Source organism: Equus caballus, chromosome 24 (assembly GCF_041296265.1).
Source record: "Equus caballus isolate H_3958 breed thoroughbred chromosome 24, TB-T2T, whole genome shotgun sequence".
Lineage (NCBI taxonomy): Eukaryota > Metazoa > Chordata > Mammalia > Perissodactyla > Equidae > Equus > Equus caballus.
The window spans coordinates 19,275,253-19,296,750 of NC_091707.1; the positions used below are offsets into that span (position 1 = coordinate 19,275,253).

Here is a 21,498-nt window from a genome sequence, read left to right on the forward strand (position 1 = left end):
GGTCCCCCAAATATTTGGGGGAGAAATATACTAGACAGCAATAATTTGTTGCCACCATCTTTAATCTGCCATACATTTCCTGTAGTCCGAGACGGGAGGTCCTGTTGCTACACATCCTTGTAAACACTTAGTATTGTCAAACTTTAAACTATTTGCCAATCTGGTGATGAAAAGATAGCAATATTTTTGAACACCATTTATTGAATATTTACTGTGTGTCAGGCATTGTGCTAAATGCTTTGCGTTTTTTTCTCTCATTTTAATCTTAACTACAACCATGTGAAGTAGATACTATCCCCCTCAGAGAGCTTAATTAACTTGCCAAGGGTCAGAGAGCTAATAAGTAGCAGAATGTAGATTTGAACAGAGATCTCCCTGACTTTCACACGCACGTATTTAATTTTTCCTGCCTGACCCAGAATGTGAGCTGAGATGGCGATTTGAGGCAGAGGTTGAACTATGAAGAAAATGCAAGACATTAATGATGATTAAATAATACACAAAGTAATAAGAAAGAAAATACGACAAAAATTTTATTCATCTAACTTGGGGGCACCATTTCTCCCTTTCTCCATCAAGCAATGAAAAATATTTACTTGACTCCAAAAGTGAAAAACAAGAAACAAAAGAAAAAGAAAAAGAAAAAAAGAAACAACAAAAAAAAGAAACTTTTTAACACTTGGCAGGAATCCATATTACAGTTTTCGGAGAGGAGCTGGAGCTGGCCTCACGGTGCATGGAGCCTGGAGGGAGAAGCAGATGCATTCCTGTCATCTAAATCAGAGCAATGGTGCACTTCCGTGATTTGACCAGCCCAGAAGGGAAGGACAAAAATGCTCTTGCCACAGGAGATTTTGATTTACACTTACCTTCCAGCCTGAATCAGAATCCCACTGGTCAATTTTCTATTCTCTGTTGTTCCTTTTCCCAATGAACAAGAACAAGGCTGGTGCCACATCAGCATGTCATTCACCAGCCAGACATTTACAATGAAAAATCCGCTTTTCCAGAGTGTGAGGATTCCCAGGGCAGGAGCCAAAGCCTCACGAATTCACACGGAGACATCTCACGGTTACAGAGCTTCAAGACCTAACACGCCCCGCCCCCATTTAGTTTGTGGATTGGTTCCCTTGTCCTTGAGGAGAATACGTTTTCTTGGATCCACTTCTTGGATACTGAGTTCAAGTCAAAACTGATTTCCATAGGCAAGTTAGTTGTTTAACATCTGGGGTTCCAGATTCCAAATCATTTGGAATCCTTTCTTAGATACACCTTTCTTTCCCCCGACTTCATTCCTTTTCGTTGACTGAAGTAATCTTCCTACTCCTTCTTTCCTCAGCCTGTGCTTTTCTAGGCACCTCTCTTGATTCATTTTCCTCTCTCAGCACCGTTGGAGAAGTCTCAATATGTTTTCTTCGCCTTTGCTGTATCTCATCTTAACCAGCTTGTTTCATTAAAAATTGGTACTTCCAGGTTTCTACATGTGTCTATTGCTCTGAATGTTGCCAAAGTGGTTAAGGTTAGAGTTTTATCTACAATAATTACCCAAATTTGAGTATCGCTCCAAAGGGATGGGATGTGGGTTATGTATGGGATCATTCATCCTTTGCTTCTTTGCCTTTTCTGTCTTCAAGAATGTTGCGTTAGTGGTTCTGCAGTCTGGCTTCACTTTCGGCTGCCTTCTTATTAGTTGAAAGCTGGACCGAAGAAGTTCTGATCACACGGAAACTCCCCAGCTGCTAGTATGACACACACACGCTCAAATTATTGACTTAAAATAGCAAAATTAGAAATTCTTTTAGTTTAAGAATCTCATGCAGAATGTTATTTAGGAACTATTAATATATTTGTGGTTTAAAAAATAACAGAACTAAAAGGAAGAAAATTTGTGCTTGTGGATAGCACACTACCCACTTGATTGTAGGGGACCCGAGCCTGTCAGGGCGATGTTCTCAGTCCTGACAGCTCTCCTCTCCTAGATACTTTAGTAGCCTTCTCAGTTTCTAGAAATGGGTTTTCTACTGTGGTGACCTCTAATGGTGACCAGATGACGGGGAGTCAGGGAGGAGCCTGCGGGTGTCTCTCGTGGAGGCAGTGATGCCAGCGAAGGCTGTGTGAAAATGTGTCTACTCTTTCCATAAATCAAAACTAACAGTTCACTTGAAAAGATCTACCAAGCATTAAGAGCTTTAGACTTCATTTTATTTTAACATCACTAGGAATAGGAGGTTTGGTTCTACTCAGCCTGGGGAAAAACGTCTGATAAGCTTTTCTGGGAACCCTGTATTGTGAGCACACGCAAGATGTGTAAAGGGACATTGTCTTATTTTTCTGCTTTGAATCAGAGGTGATTCCCTAGATAGCTGTAGAACTTCTTCTTGCCCCAGTTCTAGGATTCTGTGCAGAATTGAGTCTTTTTGTGACATTTAGAGTCAGAATCTTGAGAGGCTCTTGTCCTCCTTCTGGCGTCTCCGGTCTTTGATGATTATTAGGTGTTCCCTCTTTAAACTTCAGGGATGTTAGAAACAAAACAAGACACAACAAAATGTTCTCTGCAGGCCTCATTGGTCTCTTTAGGTTCTCACCGGCCTGATTTGGGAGAAAGGTGATTTAATTCAGAGCCAGCTACCTTTAAGAGTGGTGGAACAACATCTTATCGTATAACATGTTCCAAAGGGGAGTCCCGGGTCGGGGTAGGGGGTGGGGGTGGGTGTTGGCACCAGGACAGCTTGAGATCCCAGGCACTATGCTGCTCTCACACGGATGCTCCAGCAAATGGGCTATTGCTTTTGTCTCCTCCTGCCGTCTTCTCAGGTTGCCTCTGTCTTTTTTTCCCTCAAAGGCGATGTATGATTTATTTGTCTTTGCTTTTTAAGTGAAGTCCCATTATACTTAACTACTACATGCCATATACAGCTGAGTCTATGAATAAGCACAATTAAGAGACAAAAAAAGTGTTTGGTCAATTTGAAAATTCTTTATACACTTTTATGAATATAGATAAGCTAGTCAAATGTTAACTGATATTTAATTTATTAATACAGGTACTCATCTACATTTAAAATGACATAACGAAAATAATATATTAATATAGAAATATTACTTTTTTCCACTCCCAGTTTCCCAAAACAATTTTATTCAAACTCTTTATATGTAATTTTTTTTATGACTTCTGCTTAAGTGACAACACAGCTTCCCAGAGCTCACCATTCTCCCTTCTAAGTTGTTTGAAAAATAGCACTTTTGAATGCCTGTGTAAATGGAATCACAAGAACCACTGTGCCAAACCACAAACTGGCTAACATTAGGTAGTTGGTTTTTCATTGTCATGTTGATAAGTATTTGTGATCTCCCAATGTAACCACTTGCTATATTGCTTTTAAAAGTTATTTTTAAAGGCTCGTTGGTTTATTTTTAACTACATTCAATAGTTGCAGATATAAATCTTAACCTACAGGAACAAATGACTAAATCCGGGTTAAATTTCTTTTGTTTCCTTTTTTACCAATTGCACACTGACATCTCTAACTACCCTAAACAAGCATGGATTGAGGTTGTTTTAAGGCTTTTGTGCCTTTCTCCCAAAGCACTTTGAAGTTCAAAATAAAATAATTGAGAAAACGCCTTGTTAGTTGTGAGATTTTGTAAGGAATCTAAGGAAAGACAACCCGTTTTTTAAGGGATGGCCGCTGGGAGGTAGAAGAAAACGTTTGCCTTACAAAGGGCATTTGCATTGTAACAAAGTGAGTCTATCACCAGAGATAGGAGGTCTACAAGAATTCTACTTTTTTATTTAAAGTGTCCATTTAATTTGCCTAATATGTGGAAGTACTTGTTAATCCGTTTCCTTCTCTTACTTTCTACTTACAGTTGAGTTTGATAAACCAGTGGGAAGAAATGTGGAGAAGGCCTCTCTGCAACTTGCTGTTGTTTTCTCATACGGGTTCACTCAAAAATCCCCTTTAAAAAGAGACAAAAGAGGATTATGTCTGCTGAGCAAACCCTTTCAAATCTAGCACTTTGGACAGAGGAAAAAATTGGATCGCAGTAAAACCGTTGTAATTGTTAAAAATATCCGTGAATAATGAAACCCCTGTGGTGGGCTTGTCGGGTTGCATGAGCCAGTTTTCTATATGATGTTTTGGAGTGACCTGGATCATTTCTTGATTCGGTCCTCATCATCACTGTCATCATCATTTTCATCATTACTATCATTCGCTGATCACTTATGGCGCCAAGGACTGCGCTCGTTGATGGTCACAAATCATATCTCCTGGCTGCACACTTTCATTCCAGCTGGCCTGTGGCAGGAAGCTTTGGAGAGGAAAAGGGTTGGTGTGCAATAACAGTCTTGCCCACCTCTAGCTTGTTTTCAGCCCCATGTCAATCTTTATAATATCAAAACCCATAAATTCATGAAGCGAACTAGCCTTATGCAAATGACAAAGTAAGACGAAGGATTCTCCAGTTCCCCTTGCTGTTGCCTGGCCTGCAGACCTATTTCCCCTTAACTTACCTCCCTGCCCACTAACTCTTGCTTTCTTTTGGGATTCTCTTCCCTGTAAGGCTAATCTGTGTAAACTTGAAATTTTGAAGATTTGGCCTTGAAACCTGGGTTTCCCACTTAAGAACTGTGTTATCTTGAGCAAATCACTTAAGTTTTCTTATCTATGTTACAAGTGGTTGTGTGTGAATTGAGAGACAATGACTGTTGCTGAGGCTAGAGTGTGATTTTGGTCCCAGGTGTCATTTGCATTTTAATGCAGCATTTAATCTGAAGGAGTGTTGGATGTGGGGATTTGAGTGAGAGAAGCCTTATGAGGGAGACAGGGTGTCTGTTTGGGGGCTGGAGCTGGGTACAGGGCTGCCAGCACCCCTAGAGTAAATTGTGATGGGGAGGTAGTTATTGTCATCCATCCACATCTGCCCTGTCTTCCTCATTCTCAGATTAGGACCATAGACTCTGAAAGCTCAGATTTTAGAGGTCTTCTAGGCCCAAGTGACGTAACTTAGGCCCCGAGAGGCAAAGGGTCTTGCCCGAGAGTACGTAGCTCACCAGCATCAGAGCTGGGGCAAGAGCCAGATGTCCTCTCTCCCAGGAGTGGAATTGGTAGTTAAAGACCAGGATTGCGAGCGTCCATGTTTAGTCTGAAGGAGGTATGTTAAATTCCATTTCTTCCTCAGAGTTCCTAATGGAAGCTTTTAGATACCTTATGCTTGCTTTTTTGTGAATCCTCTGGGTGAAATGATCTCACAAGAGCCTTAAAAAGGGAGTCAGGGGGGCTGGCCTGGTGGTGCAGTGGTTAAATCCGTGCGCTCCACTTCAGCAGCCCTGGGTTCACAGGTTCAGATCCCCGGCATGGACCCAGCACCACTCGTCAAGCCATGCTGTGGCAGCATCCCTCATAAAATAGAGGAAGATTGGCACAGAGGTTAGCTCAGCAACAATCTTCCTCAAGCGAAAAGAGGAAGATTGGTGACAGATGTTAGCTCAGGGCCAATCTTCCTCACACACAAAAAAAAATGGAGTCAGTCTTCTGGCCTCAACACTCCCCACTGAAGGCTGGTTAGGACTGTGCTGGGATGGAGATAGTCTCTTGGGCCTGAGGCCCTGCGTGCAGTCCTTCCAGATATTTGAGGAAGTGTGGGGAGCCCTGTGACGAATTCAGTGGGCGTCCAAAGTTGTACACTGGCTTTCATATGCAGACTCTTGTCTGAGATCCTGACCGTTTCTATGATGAAAGGTTTCAAGCATGCAGTAAAGCATTAAAAAACTGTAATGAACACTGTTACTCATTGCAGCTCCTCTAATCTTTATTTTTCCTTTTACACCACTTTTAAAAGGAATAAAACAATACAGGTTCAGTGGAAGTGCCCTGAGTACTCCTTCCGCTTCCTTCTTCCCTTGAGGAAACCACTACTCTGAATTCGGCATTCATCACTTTTTTGCATATTTTGTACTTGACATATGTATCCATAAACGTATACTCTTATCCATAAATAGTACATAGTCAAGTTTTGCATGCTTTTGTAGTTTATATAAATAGCAGCGACAGTACAGTTCCCATATCTTGATGATTTTGTTCAACATCATGTTTGGGGATTTATTCATGTTGAAAAATGTAGTCCGTAATATTTCAACTGCTGTAATTTACATTGTATGGATATGCCACTGCATATTTATCCGTCTTTCTGTTGCTCACCTGTCTCATCATCTGCACATTGTGCTTTAATCTTTCCTCCATCACTGTGTGACTCCTTCGGGGTTACACAGCAAACCACACCTCACTGTTAGAACAGGAGAATACAGGTCATGATGCAGAATCTAAAGGCGAGCACGTAGGGTTTTGAATGGTAATAATGTGGAATTCTGTTCCGGATAATGTGAGGGCCACCTCTAAGCTTCGTGAAAGAAAATTTGTTTTTGTAATGCTAGGTTTCCTTTCCTCCTGAAGCGTATTCAAAGCAGACCTCTGAGTGACTTTAAGGTTGTATTTTTAAGGGATTTTTTTTCTTAAACAAACCATTTCTCTCTCTTGTTCTTGTTTTCTTCTTTCTACTTGTGAAGGGGGCCCAGTTGGACCTGAATGGTTGCCCAGGAACTTTGGGCTGATTCATCCTTTATTTACTGCATGTTCTTAAAGAATCAATAAAAAGGAGGGGGAAGCCTGTAGGAGGTTAGTTTGGTCGTTCCCGGGAGGAAGGTCAGGAACAACTCTTTCCGGCTCCACCGCCCCCGCCAAAGAAACTTCCCATTCTGCCTGACCCAGCGCCTCCCCGTGTGGGCACCGCCCTGAGCACACGGCTCCTTCACTGTGGCTCTATCTCCGTGAGGTCCCCTCTTCCACTCCTTCCTCTCCTTTCCTGGATCCATGAACCTCACTGAAGTTATCCCATCTGGTTATGGGACGTCCAAGATCTCAGTTTAACTATATTTAGCAAGGCTGGGCTCATGTGTCCCAGCTCTTGGGGAGAGCTATTTCCAGGAAGGCAGAGGGCCAGTGGGGGGGCGGGGGGGGGGGGGAAGGCAGACAGCACAGCTGCAGGGGACGGTTGTAAAAAAGATTAAACCCTCCCCACAGCTGAGTGTATTTTACCAATGTAAATGTTGATCTCCTTTTTTTAAACCCTCAAGGGACCTGGAGGAGCGGGATGTATCTCTGGAACCTTAACTAGGCAAAAAATGGTATTCTGGTTGGGAATGCAGCTGACCCAAGACAAGAAGCTTCAAGAACTGAGAGAGGGTCGCAGAAAGGTCAAGGGAAAGGAAGGTGGGGGATGAGGGAGCTCAAATGGAATGTTTCAGGCACTGTAAGCTTTTAAATAAATATTCCCACCCCTGCCCTTGGCTTATCAAGTTCTCTTAACCTTTGAAGTTGGCTGATCTTGTCACCCTCAAACTCGCTGCATTCTAGTCGATAGAGATGGGATCCGGTTTGAGCTGTCACATTGTCCCAGAAACAGATGCAAATGAACACTGGGAGGTGTGATATCAGGAGAGCAGTATCTGTGGGGGCCCTGGGGCCTGCTGGGGAAGCCGGAGTACAGGTAAGTGGCCTTCTGACCTCTGGATCGGATCGCCTCACTGTTCTTCTAGGGTGCAGCTCACAGACTAGGGTGCTCAGGCGGCCTTGGCTGGGGGCTCATGCCTCCTCTTAGAATGTCTCAGTTTCTCTTTCTAGTGTAAGCTAACGATTTATTTGTGATATTTCATTTAAGATACTCCTCGCTTAATTGCAGGATTATCAAAACCAAAACAGCAAGCTCCAGATGTGATGAGCTTGTGGTGTGGAAATGGTCATAGGATTGAAAATATTTGAGAATCATTCCTTTTGAGTGTTTCCTGTGGGCCACATGGATGCCACCGTCTATTTTAGGACATGATAAATCATATTTAAGAAGGATGAACATTTTCTGAACACTCCTCATTTTCCCCACACTTTGCAAAACACTTTATATGAATTCTCATTTCATCTTTCCAACAACCCCATGAATCCATCCTGTTTTATAGATGAGAAGATTGAGGCTTAGGGAGATTCAGTGATTTCTCCAAGGTCACAGAACTGTTATGTGGAAAAGCCAAGGTTTGAACCCAGATCGGAAAGGATCTAAGGCGCCTGTTTTCACTGTTACTCTGCATGGTGTGGGCCGCGCATCTGTACATGGTACACAGCATGTGGGATTCTATTTCAGTGAGGATGCCCCACTGATTTTGAAATTGCCTTTCTTATTAGTGTTCTTTACAAAGTCCACAGGGCTTTGTTCCTGGTATTAAAATTAGGAGGAATCTTTAGATGTCCCAGGAATTTCCCATTTTGTCTTAGTCAAGCTGACCACTTAAGTCATTCACTCATTCATTCATTCATTTGATATTTACTAGGTGTCTGGTATGTCCCTGGTACTGTGCTAAATGCTGAAGAGGCAACGGTAAACAACAGCAGACGTAGACTGTGGGCCCGTGAGTCTAGCGTAATCAAATAATGACAAAATTGTGAAATTTCCCTTGGGCTAAGCGCTGTGCAGGAGGAGTACAGGGTGTGGGCGTTCATGAGGTGGGGACCTGGGTAGTCAGAGGGGCTGGGGAAGGCTTTCTGGGACTCGCTGCAGGAGCGATGTGCGCACGGAGAGTTTCCATGACTGGTTGGGATGCTGTCTTCGGCTCTCAGCAGAGGAGCACCCTTTGAGAAATTCCTTGGATTAGGGCTTTTACTTGGGGTCAGCCTCTTTGGCCCGGAGAAAAAGATGCTCAAGGTTTTGAGAAGTCCAGTCTGGTTCAGAAAGTCAGCCAAACATTTCATATGCTCAGGCACAAGTTAGCATAGAAAGCCCAGCAGCAGGAGGCTCCCACTTGTCCAGCCTAAAAATGGACCTGAATATCTCTTGTGTGTGGAAAGTGGTCATCATAGGGACCAGCACTGTTTGTCTTGCTTGTACCATGTACAGGAAGCCAATCTCTAGAGTAATCTAGTATTTATTTAGGCTTTATGAAGGCATATCCAGTGAAATTTCTTCCACATGGAATAGCAATCAGAATCCTGGAATGCTAATGGTGGAAGGAGGTTAATGACCATGCTTGGTTCTAGCTCCCTATTGGCCAATGAGGGAGGTGAAGCCAGTGGTCAGACTTACGTACTAGGCTCCCTCATTCATTCACTGTCCTAGGTGCTGTCGCCACTGTGGAGATCCAAACAGATGAAACTCCTGCCCTCGTTGAGGTCATGCTAGAGGGTCTCCAAAGTTTCCTAGCCCAGTTCTCTTTTATGTCATATTCACTTTCCAGATCTCTCTTCTCACTGGAAAGGAGTTCTCCTTGAGGCAAGAAGGCATTATTTTGATCAATGACTTTTCTGAAATTTGGAGCTCAGAGTTACAATGACCAAGGCAAATACCCGGGAGAATCTTCTATAGTAAAGTGATGCCAACATTTTCCTTAATTAACAAACAATTCTTCTCTTGAAAAATGGAATATTACTGCCATGGCAAAGCCATGCTCTCTTTTGACTCCCAGCACTGGGTAGTGTGGGTGTTAACTGGGGATTGTTGGGAACATTTGATTTTATTATTGCTGTTTGTTTTCTTTTATTGTATCAGCAACAAAATGTTGATTTTTTGTTTTTAATGGCTGTTTTTGTTTATTGTTCTTAGAGTAAGAGTGTGTCCATTGGAGGTTGAAAAATCATCTATTTCTCTGAAAGTCATCTAGGCCTAATGTCTTCTTGTCAGATTATTTTTTTCATTTTACTATTTCTGTGTTAAGCGAGGAATGAGGTACTAACATTGTTTCCCCCTATAAATGTCAATCCCTGAAAAGTAGCATCTACTTGCTGAGTGACAGTCACCAGTTTTAAATTAATATACTGTTTTCAATGGTCGACTTTCCCAGTGAGGTACCATATATTTTTATGGCTGATGACCCTGTTGTGTGGAAACTAGATTCCCAGATATCCCAAATCAATGTAATGTAAGCCTAATAATAATAATAACTTACACTTATGCGGTGCTTGCTGTGGGTTAGGAACTGTTTCAACTGTTTTAAGAGAACTCATTTTAATTCTCACAATAATACTTGGAAAGTGTGTTATTATACAGATGAGGAGGCTGTGGGAGAAGGCTAAGGACCAGGATGTTAAAACATCACCTTTAGTTCAGCAATAACTCAATAATTCCTCATTTCATTCCCAAATCTTCACCAAGTATGCTGAACCCAACCCCAAGTCAGTTGTTTGAGGCACAAACTCACACTGAGCTTTCAATCTCTCAAAGTCAGAACTGATAATGACTTTGGCCACCAACTGGTTCCACCACCCTTCCTCTGTGACTCTGCATCAAACTTGCAGGGAAATCAAAGCTTCAGTTAAAAGCCCCACACACTCTTCACCCTGCTTCAACTGCCTTTTATCTAAATCTCTCTAATGATATGCTCCTGATGAGCTGATCTTTGCCATTGAAATTCTGGTTTTGTTTTGTTTTATATTGTTGTGTTGTCTCTAAGGGAGGTCATTTAACACATGAAAATACCCCTTACCCCCTTCAGAGCTGCAGTCTGTGCCACGTTTTATCAAGTTAGGCTGCTGGCTTTTGGCAAGCAGCGATGGATGTATGGGATTCAGAGGTCAAAAGTTCTCATCCTTGCTGCTCAGATTGTGGTCCAGGGACCAGCACCAGCGGCATCACCTGGAAGCTCGTTAGAAACGCAGACTCTCAGGCTCCAGCCCAGACTTACAGAACCAGAATCTGCATGTGACTGGTTTTGCATTAAGGTCTGAGAAGTGCTGTTACTTTGCAGGCGAGAGAATGGGATTGTTTGGGTTAATTTTAGGATTTTAGCTGCTTCACGTTGTTTCTCTTCTGTCCCCCCATCCCCAAGTGTCCAGGACAGATCTTTGCTTCGGTAATTTCTCTCATTAATATGCTTTTGTGTAAGTCTTAAAATGAAAATGGGTGTTCTCCTTTGGGTTTCACACCTGTTCTCGTTTCATGGAGTGCAATGTCTCCAGACAGCTTACATTTAAAAAAAATTCTGAAATGCCATGTGTGTTTCACAGAGTGACACTCTTTGTTTCTCTGAAGTTTTCAAGAAATATTATCCTTGTTTTCCCATGCTTCATATTGGTTGAAAAGAATTGTTTTCTTTTCATAAGCCAACTATGATACAGCTGCTTTTGATGTGAGATTAGAACCAACATCGCTGAGCCAAATCGTTTGCTTTGAAGTCCTGTAATTGCAGCTTGATTTCGACTAGATGCATTTCTTATCTAAACAAACCAACAGTTAATCCTTCATTGGGAGCATTCTACTGTTGTGATGGGTTTGGAGTAGCACTTTACTTATCAAATTGCTTATTTACTTTTCAAGTGGAAAAGAATATATTACATCTTTAACCATATTTTAAAGTTCCCAGGACTTAACTCAGAGCTCTCAGGTTTTGGTTTTAAATTTAGTTTTAATCTTAAAAAGAAAATCGTGTGAAGTTAAATGGACCAGGAAAAGGCACATAGCAAATCAGCATAGTCCTGGGGCACGTAAGAATTCAGGATTTGGGGGCTGGCTCCAGGCCGAGTGGTTAAGTTCGCGTGCTCCGCTGCAGCGGCCCAGGGTTTGGATCCTGGGCACGGACATGGCACTGCTCGTCAGGCCACGTTGAGGCGGCGACCCACATCCCACAACTAGAAGGACCTGCAACTAAGATATACAACTATGTACGGGGAGTTTGGGAAGATAAAGCAGAAAAAAAAAAAAGAATTCAGGATTTAGAGAAAACCTAGCTGCGGATAAGATTTTTGAAGAAAATTCAGAATGCCTTTGGAATGCTGCTGTGATTTTCAGTGCAGGCATTTATTAGGCATATACTGTGTACATAGTCCCATGTTGCCACAGCTCTGGAGAACATATGTCCTAGATTTTCTGGAACAGTCTCAATTTCATTTTTTCATGGCCAGACCATGTGTCTCGATTTCTGGTCCAGCAAATATGTTCACCACAGGGGAAGCAGAGAGCAGACGGTGGAAGAGCTGACTCTCAGTGAGGAGTCTTGACACCTTGTTTCCTTCTTCAGATGAGTCTTTGCTCCACCTGGAAAGGGTAGGAAATGGTTCAGAAAGCACACCAGACTGGGAAAAATTTATGCACACGGAAAGATTTTTAGGAAACTTTGCCCCTCTGGCATCCCCTTTATTTCACCCTGCCCCAGAAGAATTTGGTTATCTGCAAAGCTCAATTATAGGCCAATTAAAACTCCATTTGCATTGGACGTTGGAGATTTTTACAAACAAATTATGCAATCAGTGAATTAGGCATCAGTCAATAAAGTCCACACGATTAAATATTTTCATTAATTTACGTTCAAGACTAATAGTTCAAACTTGTCTGCTTTTATAGTCAACTTAGATTAGCTAGAAGAAGGAATTTAAAGATAGTGTAGTTGATCTGAATTTAAGGAAAATTACAGGCATCTTTTTAAACAATGTCCTTTCAACCTTTTTCCCCATCCGTACCCTCCTAATAGTCCTCAGTTCTTTAAACACATAAACAAACAGCAATAATGCCAGTTTGCATTTATTTCTTCTGTGTAGCCTCCTGTGGAGAGGGCCTCCGGTGGAGGGGCCAGTGTGCAGAATGATGAGGGGATCTGCTCACCGGCTTTAGAGGCGAGAATCTGGGAGTGAGGAGGTTACCTGGGCGCCTCGTCTCTGCTTTTCCAGATATTGTGCGCTTAATGGGCAGCCTGCAGAACAGGGATGTGCCCAGCCCTCTCTCTGCTGCCTTGAAATCTTCAAAACAAGGTGAGGAACTTCCAGTTTAGACACCAAGTGTCCTCACCGTCATTTTAAGTGGTTATAGTTCTTGTCTGTGCAAAGTTATTTGCCATTCGTCTTTCTTCCCCAGAGTTGGAGGTCGGCTGCAGCATCCTGGGAAACACGGCCTCCTTCAGGGTGCGGGGGAGGAAAGGGAGTGGCTGAGGAGCCAGACATCTGGGTCTGGATCGGGGCTTCACCGCTTTCTTGCTCTGTTTTGGTAAGTCACTTAAACTCTATGAACCCCCGTTTCCTCGTTGTAAAATGTGCACAATACAGATTTCACAGGCTTGTTGTATTAAATGAGAGAACATATGTCAACCTACCTACGGAGCTACAAAGAAAGTCCTCCCAGGTTATTTTTTCCTGATGAGTTATTTAAGGTTGCTATATCCTCTGCAGTTGGCACAATAACCCCCCACCCCAGCTGTGGCATGTCTCAGGAGATACCTCCCTGTGGAAAAGCCTGTAAATCATTCATTCATTCATTTGCTCGTTCATTCAGCATATATTACATATCAGGCATTAGGAATATAAAAACAGCTACGACACAGTTTACTCCTGAGGGACTCTTCAGGGACCCCTCACTACATTTATCTAAATCATTGTCTTTTACAAAGGCTTCTTTTATGGTCTCAAATTTCTGGCCTGCCACCTGAATCGGCTGTTTCCTTTCATTTGGAGTCCATTGACTGGCCAACTGCACTGACCAGCAGACCATTAAAAAAAAAAGACTATGATTTCTCTTTATTTGAGTTAATTTAATTCATACTATCACCGCTTATCATCTTCAAAGACAATTATTGCTTGCGGGAATTAAAATCCACAGATTCCAGGGAAAGATACAAACATACCCCCATCTGTCTAACACTTGGTAATGCCTCCTGTAGTATTGTATACAGTTGGCATTGCATTGATTAACATGGCCTGAAACTTAGTAGGCACCTAGTATTAAGTGGAGTAGAGCATAGTTCTCAGAGAGCAGACAAGGCAGCATCTGCCATTCTGCTGCTCTGTAAATTAAGATTCGAATCAAAGAACCCAAGAGCAGTATCATTTGCAGCCTCTGGGTGAACTGGACTTGTTTTCCGAATAGGCACCCCCCAGTGTAACTGTTGGGGGCGTGAACGGCGTGAGGGGACACGGGGTGCCTCCTCAGCTGGGCCACTCTCGCTAGTAAACAACTCATCGCCTGTTAGCTGTGACTTTGGGCAGCTCACTTGGTGTCTCCGAGCTTCTGTTTCCCCATCTTTAAAACAAGCATCCTAACAGCACAGAGCTCTCTAGCTGGCGATGAGGATTAAATGGAGCCTGTGTAAACTGCCTGGCCCACGGGAGCAGCCGGTGAGGGGTGGCCGTTCTCCTTAAGTCAGGTGCGGGGACCCAGGAGGTTGGAATTTTGGATGAATGGCTTTGCCTTTGGAGATTAACATTCCCATTATTATCACATAAATCAAATGGACAGTCTTTGAGGGTTTATGGCCCTTCCATCTTCCTAGGAGGCACTGCTTCCTCCAGATGTAGTTCTTAACCCAGAGGCCACCTGGAGGGGTTCCCAAAGCATCATCTATTAACAGGCTCAGGGCTGTATATACCCAGGGGGGAGGAGACAGTCATTCCCTGGGGATGGGGCCACTCCAGGTCCCTGCCCCCACCCCCACACTTTATTTAGCTTTAGTTCAGGGAGGAGGGCAGCAGGCCAGCAGATGGGAGCTGTTTCATCTTAGCTGGGTCAGAGGTTAATGGAGATAAGCAGTGTCTTCTTACCAGGAGGCCTCAGGAAAGCCCAGTGTGTTGCTAGAGTTGAATCAGGATCTCAGAGATTGAACAGACTGCTGCTCTCCTACCTTGGGGAGAGAGAGTAAGGCTCTGTGAGAGAAAGCTATAGCGGGCCAGGCTGCAGGGAGCGGGGTTACAGGGCCGTGTCGGTCACTGAGTGGCTCAGGGTGACACAGGGTAATTGCCCACTGAAAGTCTGGGATCAGTGTACTTCACTGGACTAAATTGGGAGCTTTGTGCAGCCCCACTTTGAAATAAAGGCAGCTCCTGCTCCCGCCTCTGGAGTCTAGGACCAGAGTGGGCTCCTCTGCACAGACTGCCACTGCGGTGGCTCATGGTCTGGCTGCCCCTGTGACCCTCCGTCTGACCCAATGTTCCCTCCAGCCAGAGTCTGTTCTGACGAGGTGGCTTCTCCGGGAAGGGCATGGGGTTTAGACCTGGGGTTCCTCTTCTGGGATGAGGCAATCTCAACAAGGCAGTCCAGGTTACCAAAGACAGCGAAAGTGTTTCTATATTAGGAATGTTCTAAACACTCAGCAAACTTCTTTTCTTCCAAAAAGCCTGCCCTGGTCATCCCACCTGGAAATATCTTTCCTCTGTGTTTCTAGAGCACTTGGTGTCCTTTCCTCTCTGTGGCCTGAATCATTGGCTGCCCTGTGTGCCGAACTCCCTCTCATCTCTCACGTAATGTTCTAAAAGGGACTGAAGCAGCCTGACTGCCGCTCTCCCTCGCTCCCTTCTTCCCTCCTTCCTTTGTTCTTTCCTTCCTTCCGTTCAACAGTATATATTGGGTACCTGTATGCCCAGTACTTCTAGATGCTGGAGACAATTGTGAACAAAACAGGCATAGTCCCTGCCCTGTGGAGCTGACGTCCTAGTGGGCATGTTCACTTACCCTCCTGCCGGACCATCCTCTCTGGGAAGCAGGAGCCATATCATATTCTCGGATCCCTTGTAGCAGCTTATGCCTTGCAGGTAAAGGGGCTAAAATTCTTGTCAAGTGAATCCAGTCATGCACGCATGCTGACATTTCCGTCAATGATGGACTGCATATAGGACAGTGGTCCCATAAGATTAGTACCACGTGGCCTAGGTGTGTGGTAGGCTACACAACCTACGTTTGTGTAAGTACACTCTGTGATGATCACACAACAACGAAATTACCTAACAATGCATTTCCCAAAACGTAGCCTCATCGTTAAGCAACACATGACCATATATGCTTCTCGGTATATATGCAGAGATCACCAATTCAAAAGCTCTTGGGAACAGAAAATAAGTTAAGTGGGCTGAGTATCTGGGAAACACTAGGGAGTGGTGGAGACTTTGGGAAACTGGAGAATGTGGGTACTGGCCAACAGCCATTACTGTCACTTCAGTGGGATGTAGCTATCTGGGAACGTGAGCCCTGTCTTGCCAAATCTTCTGATTCCTAAGAGAAACTGGAAATTGGAATTTTAATGAGAAATCTCATTTTTAAATTTTGAAATTTAATTCAATTAGAAAACTCAAGAAAATACACCTGTGGGCCAGATGAAGAGCACACTGTCAGTTAAAGTGTTTCTGTTGGTAGGGGTTTACCACTTGGCAGTGTTTGTGAAGAGATGGGCTGTCACAGGCCATCACTAGAAATCTGTGTTAGCTCACAGACTCCTCCTTCTCTCCATCCGCTTGAGTCAAGCAGTCACCTCCTGGCCCCTGTCTGTTGCAGAGACATGCTTATCACCTGCCTGTCCTTTCAGCTCCTCCCACATTCTCCAGTGAACACTCATACATAGCAGAGGGGAAAGGAAATCTCTAGGAAGAAGCAAAGTGTGGCAGTGAGGAGCCTGGGTGTGGAGTGTTGCACTGTGGTTACTCCATTCATTTAGGACAGGGACAGACCTGGGTGTGAATCTTGGCACCACCAGCTCCTGCATATATGACTTCACTTCTCTGGGCCTCAGGGATTTCATCTATAAAATGATCATGATATCTGCCTTGCAGGGTGGTGGTAAGAAATTATATATTAAGGCTATAAATTATATATGAAAAAATTAAAACAGGGCCTGGCCCAGTGGCGTAGCAGTTAAGTTCACGCATTCTGCTTCAGTGGCCCGGGGTTTGCTGGTTCAGATCCTGGGCACTATGCACTGCTCATCAAGCCATGCTGTGGCAGGCGTCTGATATATAAACTAGACGAAGATGGGCATGGAAGTTAGCTCAGGACCAGTCTTCCTCAGCAAAAAGAGGAGGATTGACAGCAGATGTTAGCTCAGGGCTAATCTTCCTCGGAAAAAAAAGAAAGATTAAAACATATATAATCCCCTTATTTGGTGCTCAAGGAAGTGCTGGAGAGCTACTTAGGCCTTCCAGGGTCGTGACCTAGATAGGGCTGGCCTTGGATTTGTCCTGGGATTTGAGGGACAGCAGTGCGGCAATGGGGATTAAGGACACATTGACAAGCTTTAGCGGGGGCAAACTTGGGAGATAAATTGCAGCTCATTCACAATTTGGGCTAGCTTCATGATGGCCTCAAGTTTTCTCGGTGTTATTTTAATCTGTGATCAGAATGCTGCTGAAACTACGGAGGTAAAAAACAGTCATGGCCAGCTTTCTCTGCGTTTCAGACTGGCTGCGTAGTTCATGACATACGATGACAAAGAGGTGGCTGGCGTTTGAGAGCGGTGTGTTTTGGGAAAGTTGGAGGGGTCTCTTTCATGTATTCCTCTGGGGCATGTTGAAGAGAGGAGAAAGTTAAAAACTTTGTCTAAGTTGTGGAGATAGAATTCAGTACACGGAAGACACCCCAGGGTGGTAATATTTCACTGCGCCTGGAGTTACCCTGGTGTGTGTGTGTGTGTTTGCACACACGTGCGCATGCACATTCTGGTTTTCTGAAGATGCTGATAAACCGCGATGTGTCTAAGAAAATAAATACACCAGGTAGAATAAGGGTCTATGACCCTACTTTCACAAGAATTTCTCTGAAGCCTGCCCCAGCGCTGCTATTAAGGTTATTGGCTCTTTAAGCTCAGCCTGAGAGAGAAACCTCAGGGAGCTGGCCATAGTGAGGATTGCCTGTACTGGCTTCTAACATGGGTACGAAATAAACAGCCCAGGTGAAAGTGGTGAGTCTCCTAGACTGAATGGTGGGCCGTCTCTCCCAGCGCTGCGGACTTGGAGTCACACGGAGAGCTCCACGGCGTTCCAGCTGACAGTCTGCGAAGATCACGTAACCTGTCTGGGCATCAGCTTTGGCATCAGTAAACCGGAAATGATACTTCCTATTCTGCAGGCCACGGCCAGCATTGCACGCAATAATGGACGGAAAGTACCTTCTGTGTAGACACAGATACTCTGTACCCTTCTGTGTGTGTTTACAGTCAGGGCTGATCCCACTAAAACACAGAAACGTGTAAGAGTGTTACTTCAATAAACCGAAGAAAAAATTTCCGTTTTTATCCCAAACCCCACCCTTCCACCCTCCCTTGAAAAAGCCTAGAAATAGCTTTTCTAGAGCTCAGAACTAAGAGGGATGGAAATGTGCTCGCCAAACAGGATCTAAATTCAATCAGCGGTGGAGAAAACAACCAGCCTGGCAGCCTTCGGGGGCTTCTTTGGGGCGCGTCTCCCAGAAGGATAAAGCCCGGCACCATCCAGCTTACTGGGCACCCCACCACCCCCGCCCAGAGTTCTCTTGGCTGCGGTGAACTGGGAAGTGGAAGTGAAGCCATGAGGCTGTGAGAGCCTCCGGGGCTCCTACTGGTGACTTCCTCCTATAAATCAGCCCCGGACAGCTGTGTCCACTTACGCCATGGGAGAGAAAAATAGACCTTGCTGCTAGACAGCAGTGCAGGCTCCACAAACATCGGGGATCAGAGGGCAGGGGGCTTAGCCAGGCACTAGGCAAACAGGCCCCAGCCCCACGGATCCGTTTGTTTGTTTTCACAGTGGCATTGCCTGTCTGTGCCACAGGAAGGAGGGAGATGCCCCAGCCCCCTCTGCTCTGCATGTGCAGACCACTTACTGCTCACCGCCGCAAAGGGCGTGACAGTAGCGCGGCCCACTGACCTGCGGGCTCGTGTATTCATTTTAGCTGCACATAGACTGTCTGCGAGATCTAAGTTTCCAAGCTAACGGCGAAGCACGCGGTCTAGCACAGAACGTTGGGGTGGATTTTACTCGGTTTGCCGAATATTTGATGGAGCAAGAAAGGGAAACCTTGTACTGACTTATTCACACCTCGTGCCTCCACGCATCCCTGCCACCTCCTCCCTACACTTCTATCCAGGGTCCTCACTTTCCAGTCAGCATCTGACCCACACAGATAAACAGGCTGTGCCAGCTGTGAGGCTGACCACTCCTTCCTTTGACTTGAATTCACCTCTTATAAATAAAAGCACTTTTCCAACATTTTATTACGAAAATTTCAAAACATACATTAAAGTGGAATGATTTTTACAGTGAACACTTGTATACCCAGACTTAGTTTCCGCTATTAACATGTTGGGATTCTTGCTTTATCAGATGGCTATCCATCAGTCTGCCGTGTCTTTGACACATTTTGAAGTTAATTGCAGATATCTGTACCCTTTCCCCTAATTACTTTGTTATGTGTACCACTAACCAGACTCCAATATTTGTTTTCAATTTTTCCTTTCCTTTTCTTTTCTTCTTTGGTTAGGAAGATTCTCTCTGAGCTAACATCTGTGCCAGTCTTCTTCTATTTTGTACACAGGTCACTGCCTCAACATGGCTGACAATGAGTGGTGCAGGTCTGCACCCAGGAACCAAACCTGGGCCACCAAAGCGGAGCACGCCAAATTTAACCGCTAGGCCACGGTATCGGCCTTAGTTTTTTCTTTTTTAAAAAAATATTTGCTTTATTTATTTAGGTGCTCCTGTGTTGGGTGCATCAAACAGTTTTTTAAAACGTAAGACTTACATATAATGAAATGCACGTATCTTTAGCATATGTTCGTTGAGTTGACAAATGCATTCATGTGTAACCCAAACCCCTATCAAGATAGGACACTTTGGCATCATCCAGAAAGTTCCCTCACGTCCCTACCTAGTCGACAACCACCTCTGTGCCCTCAGAAGAGACTACTGCTCTGATCATCTCCCACCTTAGATTTGATTTGCCTGTTCCAGAACTTCGTCTAAACAGACTCACACATTAAACTCCGTTTCTGTAAGTTGTCTTTCACTCAGCATGTTCTTGAGGTTCTTCCATGTTGTCGTCTCTATCAGTAGTTTGTTGCTTCTTATTGCCAAGTAGGATTCCACTGTATAGATATGGAAGAATGTTCCACAGTGCGTTCTTCCATTCTTCCATTTTTGAGCTTGGGCTGTTTCCTGTTGTTGGATAGTCTTCAAAAACTTACTATGAATATTCTTGTTTAAGTCATGTTGTGGCCATACGTTTTTATCTCTCTTGTATAAATGTCTAGAATTAGAATCTGTAGCTTACGGAGTATGTGTAGACTTGATTTTGTAAGAAACCGCCAGACGTTTTTTCCAAAGTGATTTTAACATTTTACACTCCACCAACAAAGTATGCGAGTTCTGCTTGCTTCGCATCCTTGTCAACATTTGGTGTTGTTAGTATGTTTAATTTTAGCCATTCTGGTGGATGTATAGTAGTATCTCATTATGTTTTTTTTTTGAAAGATTAGCCCTGAGCTAACTACTGCCAGTCCTCCTCTTTTTTGCTGAGGAAGCCTGACCCTGAGCTAACATCGTGTCCATCTTCCTCTGTTTTATATGTGGGACGCCTACCTCAGCATGGTGTGCCAAGCGGTGCCATGTCTGCACCCGGGATCTGAACCGGTGAACCCTGGGCCGCAGAGAAGCGGAACGTGCGCACTTAACTGCTGCGTCACCAGGCCGGCTCCTCATGGTTTTAATAAAGCTTTAATTTAGTCCTTGTTCTATATTCTGAGACCCGATTGATCAGTATTCCTGGCCTGGCTTTCAACTTTAATTTTCATTTTCTAGAAGTGGGTTGGAGGATATAGGTACTTGCCTTAAATTATCCAGAGGCTGAGTTAAACATATATTTTTTCAGATTCTTATGATCACTGTCCATTAATACTCTCCTGGTCTGAGAATCTCAATGTTAACAGTTTTTTGGGGGTGGTGGGAGGTGTATCTTAGGGAGTAAGTAAGGGACATACTTTTGAGAATAGGATTTGAAAATATAGAATCTTGGGGATGTAGTCTTTGAATGAATAAAGTCAACAAGCATTTCAGTTTTTAGGAATTTTTGCACGGCTTGTCTTGTGGCGGCACTTGGAATGCCACACACTGAGCTCTCGGAGCTTTTGCTTCTATCCTTGGTCTGAACTACTCAGAATGGGCCTCTGCTCCTCCTCTCCGAGCAGCCTGTCCTGACTTCTGTCCTGCCTTTCTTGCTGCTGCTGCTCAGGCCGCCCCTTAAACAGGCCCTCCTCCTACTCTGTGTGCACTGCCTGTGTTTCAAGGCCCGGCTCTTGGCTTCAAGCCTGTCTTCTCTAGAAAGGTGACACCTCACCAGAGCTATTTTCTAAGAGTGCAACTCTGATTATGATTATTTCATAATTCCCATCACCTGTGAGAGAAAGCCTGTAATAGCTAACGATTTTCTTGAGACAAATTTTTGAAATGCTAAGCCTGGTTCTGTACTGAGCCCTTCGTGTGCATTATCCCATTAAATTTCCACAACAACATCTATGAGGTAGGTCATAGTTTTGTGTTCATTTTTAGATAAGGGAACTGAGGCTTAGAAGATTAAGCAACTCCCCTGTGGTCACGTTGCAGGTAAGTTGTGGAGTTGATATTCAAACCCAGCAGTCTGACACCAGAATCTAAGCCTTTACGTTCTGTATTGTTCCTTAGTGACGTCACCTCACCCTGCTCTCCGAGTGTCAGTTCTAACACTTCCTCTGTCCTCTCTTGCCTC

At 44.1% G+C, this 21,498-nt stretch overlaps 2 long non-coding RNA genes across 3 annotated transcripts in view; one reads left to right on the top strand and one right to left on the bottom strand.

The window, feature by feature from the left end:
* LOC138920640 (uncharacterized) overlaps positions 1–21,498 on the top strand; it is a 49,127-nt gene that overhangs the window by 20,455 nt on the left and 7,174 nt on the right. Inside the window, exons 1-3 of one of the 2 annotated variants that reach the window (XR_011432150.1) lie at positions 7,392–7,548; positions 12,573–12,782; positions 12,886–13,014. This is a non-coding gene — a long non-coding RNA (uncharacterized lncRNA). Of the gene's footprint in view, positions 1–7,391; positions 7,549–12,572; positions 12,783–12,885; positions 13,015–21,498 lie in introns of those variants that run through there. The other variant, XR_011432151.1, reaches the window with a different exon arrangement.
* Positions 11,772–17,865, bottom strand: LOC138920641 (uncharacterized). Its single transcript, XR_011432152.1, has 3 exons — positions 16,458–17,865; positions 14,562–14,641; positions 11,772–12,072 (listed from the first exon to the last, which is right to left on the bottom strand). It is a non-coding gene; the product is annotated as an uncharacterized lncRNA (long non-coding RNA).